The following is a 6,000-nucleotide window of genomic DNA, read 5'->3' on the forward strand; positions in this document are numbered from 1 at the left end:
ATGAATTAACTTTTTTAAAAAGATTTATTTATTGAGAGAGAGAGAGAAAGAAAGAGTGCAAGTGGTGAGGGAGGGGGGAGATGGAGAGAGAGTCTTTTAAGCTGACTCCACGCTGAGCACAGAGCCGGACATGGGGCTGATCTCAAGACTCGGCGGAGACTGTGACCTGAGCTGAAACCAAGAGTTGGACACTTAACTGACTGAGATAAACAGGCACCCTTGAATTAACTTTCTAACATATAGTGTTAATGTCTCCATTTTTTTTCAGGGTTTTTTTTTTGTTTGTTTTGTTTTGTTTTGTTTTGTTTTGTTTTACTTTAGATGGGAGCTGAGTATCATTTCCAAGATTATAATAATTTCATCTTTAGGATTGAACTTTGAAACTTGAAGCATCTTTAGGTTGTACCAATTCTTTACTAAAATACAAAAAAAATATTAGGAGAGTAACGTCAAAGATAGTGACAATATCTTGTCATAAGTTAGCCTTTAGGTGAATCAACAAGTTGCTGAATTAGATCTTGTAGGAACTCAGGATATGTTTAACCAGTACTTGTTACAGGGCTTTCCTTTCAACTAGTCATCTCCCTTAAAAATAAATCTCACTCCACCTCTGTTTCTGTGTCAAGGGACCTCAATCAGTTTTAATTCTGTCTTGTCCCTGTGCTCACTCACTTCATCAGTTCTGGTGAATTCTGAACGTACCTTTGGGAATAGAAATTGGCATGTGCCGATCCTTCCCTGTTTTGGGGAGCCAGCTGCCCAGACAGAGCCAACTGTTCTCTCATCAGATGGGTCCCCTCATGCTGTACATTTTACACAGGTACCCCTACATGGTGAGGTACATGGTGAGGTCTGGGGTTTCTATTGGAATCTGACTCCGGTTCATTATTCTGAAAAATTATTGGGTTTAGAATCTAGAGACATATTATGACTACATAGTTAAGGTCAAAACGCTAATATAAGTATGAACTTTATCATTCATACAAGCCACTGTTTTGTGAAAATAAGGAAAATATGTAGAATGGAGTCAAGAAGCCCTGAAGGGAGATCTGTTTTTGTTTTTATTTTTTAAGTTTTTATTTAAATTCCGGTTAGTTAACATACAGTGTGCTATTAGTTTCAGTTGTACAATAGAGTGATTCAGCATTTCCTGTTAAGTCATCCATCCTATCCAAAGCAGGTGGAACACATGTATTGGAAGAGCTATTGGAAAACAGGTCTCCCCACAGGTAAGGCATTTTAGGGAAACAAAAGGCAAGATAGGTTCTACCTGGTCCTTGGACCAGGATCTTGTGCCTTTCTGAAAAACTGGATGAACTTTTGGATAATTTGGAATTATAATGGCCATACTGAGGATTCCTTTGTTTTAGATAAGTCCACCTTAAGGGGCAACTTTAAAAAAGACAATGGAATGCATTCTTTGATTGATATGCAGAAGTTTCTCAAAGATAAAATGACTTCAAAAACAGTTCTAAGAAGATCCTTACAGCAAACAAATTAGTGAAAGATTTTGGCCATTTGTGCAAGTAAACTTAAGAAACTCAATTGGCCAGAAACACAATTTGGATCCAACTATTCTTTTGAGCTTTGTACTTGAGATAAGGCTAAAATTCCTAAAATAAAAGGTACAAGATCTCTGCCTATTTATATGTTGCCCATATATATATATATAGATAGATAGATAGATAGATAGATAGATAGATATATGTTATAGATATATGTTATTTTTCTACCTGCAGATGGTATTGCCAAAATTAGTCAAGAGCCCTATTTAACTGGCTTAGAGAAAATTAAATATATGTCAAGTATACTCTCAGAAATTTAGAAACTAACCCAAAAGTTTTTCAAGTTTATATTATCTTGGATAATCTTTAATAAATAAAAGCTAATTTAATAATTTAAAGCTGATTTAAACTTACCGGTTTAATAAAAGCAGATGTGCCTTCAAAACTTGTCAACAAGAAAAATAATAGTTAACTATTTGATGTCTAATTCAAGTATAGTCATTAAAAAAATAAGTAATTTAAATTATGTAAATAAAATCAAAGCTTATACTAAGTTAAACTACATCATGGATATTCATTGAATATATAAATCATTTCCAAATAATATAAAATAAAATGTTAAACATAAGCTTATCTACTTTTGGCTTTTTCATTTTTACGGAGAGACAAAATACATTTGAGCCTATTAATAAACATGTTTTATGCCACAGTGAGAAAAGTTTGTTATGAAGAAGAGTATACTTCTAAAAACCAAAATGTACACTTGACCCTTGAACAGTGTGGGGGGCTAGGGGTGCTGTCCCCCTGCACAGTTGAAAATCCATGTATAACTTTTGACTCCCCCAAAATTTAGCTACAAGTAGACTATTATGAACCAGAAGCCTGATAACATAAACAATGAACAAATATGATCTCACTGATATGAGGAATTCTTAATCTCAGGAAACAAGCTGAGGGTTGCTGGAGTGGTGGGGGGTGGGAGGGTTGGGGTGGCTGGGTGACAGACATTGGGGAGGGTATATGCTATGGTGAGCACTGTAAATTGTGTAAGACTGTTGAATCACAGACCTGTACCTCTGAAACAAATAATACATTATATGTTAAAAAAAAAAAAAAAGAAGATAGTAGGAAGGGAGAAATGAAGGGGGGGAAATTGGTGTGGGAGATGAACCATGAGAGACTATGGATTCTGAGAAACAAACTGAGGGTTCTAGAGGGGAGGGGGGTGGGGGGATGGGTTAGCCTGGTGGTGGGTATTAAAGAGGGCACGTTCTACATGGAGCACTGGGTGTTATACGCAAACAATGAATCATGGAACACTACATCAAAAACTGATGATGTAATGTATGGTGATTAACATAATAAAATAAAAAAATGAACAAATATTTTGCATGTTATATATATGATATACTATATTCTTACAATAACATAAGCTAGAGAAATGTTAAGAAAATCATAAGGAAGAGATAATACATTTGCAGTGTTTTACTGTAGTTATTGAAAAAAAAAATCCAGGTAAAAGTGGACCTGTACAGTTCAAACCTGTGTTGTACAAGGGTCAACTGTTATTTATAAGTTTGCTACTCTACTACTACAGGGTACTAATAATATGATAGTTTAAAATTGCTTTTTTCCTAGTGTTCACTGCAAAGCACAAATTACAAATAGTTTAAAAAGTTGGAAGAATTGAGATTACAAAGGGAACCAAAGAGAAAATGTCAGAACACTTAGAGTAATAAACATAAATTAACTCTGCACAGACTATGTTTGGTACTGAGGGAATGTAGGCAAAGCAGCAGGCATCCCTTTAGAAGGTAAGAAGCAATGGAACTCCCATGAGAGCTTTCTCCAACTGTGGAAGGATTTAGAATAACTTCTTGTTTTTTAAACTCTGGTCACAGATCATTGGTGAATTATGATTAACATTTATTTAAATAGAAAATATACATATTATTTATATCGATATAAATGAATAATATATAACTTCAATTATATCTATAATTTCTAGATGGATTCATTACAGATTTATTATTTCTATATAAATAAAATAATTTCACAAAATACAAAATAGAATGCATGCATGTCATATCCTGAAAATAGGAAATACATGTCAGTTTATTACATTTTTATTTCGGTTACTTGTGTGTTTTATATATGTAGGTATGTACTAGGCCATGATATATACTATATTTGTTACTGCTGAATGACCCAACATGTTTAAAAGCCACTGCTCTTGAATCACAATAAACTGAACAACAGAAAGGGTCTATGTGGCCAGCTGAAAAGGCCAGTACAAGAACCACCACCCTTTCTGTCATGTACACATACAGTGATAATTCCTCAAGGCCAGGCTGTAATCATTCTTTGATAGGCTTATACTTTATTGCCTTGTCTTTTCAGATTTGCAATGAGGCAGCAATCTTTGTTTGAAAGAATTTCCCCTATTTCTTATAACTGCTTGCAAGGCTGGGAATTCTGGTGGTGGCTTCCTAGATATTTATAGATCTGCCATCAATTTATAAGTTGTCCCATTTTTCAAACGCTTATTCTTTCTACTCAGCTTAAAGCAACCCTCTTCAACAATAATGTGGGGATCTTGTTGTCCTACCTGTTCTTTAATTTCCAGTCTAACAGAACAATGTCAGGATGAGCCTACAGAGGGGAATGAATCTCATACTGGTTAATTTCCAGAAAGTGTATGGTTAATTTTAAATATATTATATGGAGGAAATTTATATTTTAATGTAATGCATAAACAATAATGCTATCCTTTAAGAGTAAATCTGTAATTTTTCTGAACCAACCGCTTCTCATCGTTTCTTTTTCTAGGTAAGCTTTGTAAGTTTTTGAAATCGAGAAAATGATATTTGAACAAAAAGTTGAAATTGTCAGCAAAAAAGGTTTTATTTTTTTTTCCAAGACTACTAGAAATAATAAGGGTGGAAGAAAATGTATTTTTAAAAAGGATATATGTTTTCAGTAAAAGAAGGTGTGAGGAATGGAAATACATTTTTTTGGTAAAGGAGAAAAAAAAAGAAAATAATTTTGTTGTAAAATAAAATGATTGTTCCAGAATAAGAATGGAAAAATAAAGGACAAAACCTAAATGGATATAAAAAGTTGTAGAGGGTTTATGGAAAAAGAATCTAGAGAAAGAAATTTTATGTATGTCAAGTTGACTAAAACATTATTATGGGATTTTAAAATCCAACGTTAATACCAATAGTGTACTTATATAAAACTAAAATTTTTTTTTTATCTGTTAAAAGGGTAAAGTTTTCTTGGAATACTGGTCTGCTTTTGATAAGTTATGAAAGATTTTCCTTAACTTTTAAAGTAATCTACTTAAAAAAAAAGATCTTGTGTTTTATCGAAATGACTCTTGTACTTCATTTTACCTTTATCATCAGATCTTTAATCTTCTAGATATTAAAAGAGCTAAATTTTGCTCAGGACTATATAACCTTCTATATTTGCCTTCGACATATTTTTGTTGCTTTGAATGGGCAACTGAGGATTGTATCATATTCATCTGTGTTCAAACCTTTGATATTTTGACAGGTTTCCCCAAATCAAATTCTAAATGAAATCTTTCTGCCTTAGAAATAACTTTAAGGGGTGCCTGGGTGGCTCAGTCGTTAAGCGTCTGCCTTCGGCTCAGGTCATGATCACAGGGTCCTGGGATCGGGCTCCCTGCTCTGCGGGAAGCCTGCTTCTCCCTCTCCCACTCCCCCTGCTTGTGTTCCCTCTCTCACTGTGTCTCTCTCTATCAAATAAATAAATAAAATCTTAAAAAAAAAAAAAGAAATAACTTTAAGATATGAGGTACTCCAGAGTGTCCTGGAATTTGTTCTCTCTCATTTGTTCTCTCTCATTATAAAAAGAGAGATGTTGAAATAATTAGGCTTATTTGGTATGTTATGTGGTAAGCATTGTCAAATAAGTGATGCTCAATCTTCTCAGATTATATTTGTATGAATATATGTTAACATAAATATTCTAGAAATTATATAAAATTTCTAAAAGTCTGATATGTGCCAGTAAAATGTTATCAGTCATAATTCTACTTATTATCTTGAAATGTATGTCACAGAAATAACCAAATTTCCTTGTCAATACATCATAATAAATTCTCATCAAATCTCTAACTATTGCTATTTTTATGTCTTGTGCCATTTACAGACACTTATTATTTCCAGTGCTTCACCTTAGAAAAAGACTTTGGTAAGTATTCTATAAGGACTCTAGGTTTTGAAATATTTAAGATCATAACACTGGACTGGGTAAGAATTTCTAAAGCCCCAATGGAAAATTAATTGTTTAATGTTTTGTTTTTCAGATTTAGAAGACCGCTTTTTCTCTTCTCTTTTAAACTATTTATAACTTACAGCAATTTGGTAAAATGTATTTTTACAATAAAAGTTGAAGCATTTATCTTTTTCTCCCTACCTGATCCCCTTAGAATTCTGAAACTCTTATTAAATATTTTTATTTT

This window comes from Mirounga angustirostris, unplaced genomic scaffold, assembly GCF_029215605.1.
Source record: "Mirounga angustirostris isolate CCGP_5_RB_7025 unplaced genomic scaffold, mMirAng1.0.hap1 SCAF_8, whole genome shotgun sequence".
NCBI classification, from domain to species: Eukaryota; Metazoa; Chordata; class Mammalia; order Carnivora; family Phocidae; genus Mirounga; species Mirounga angustirostris.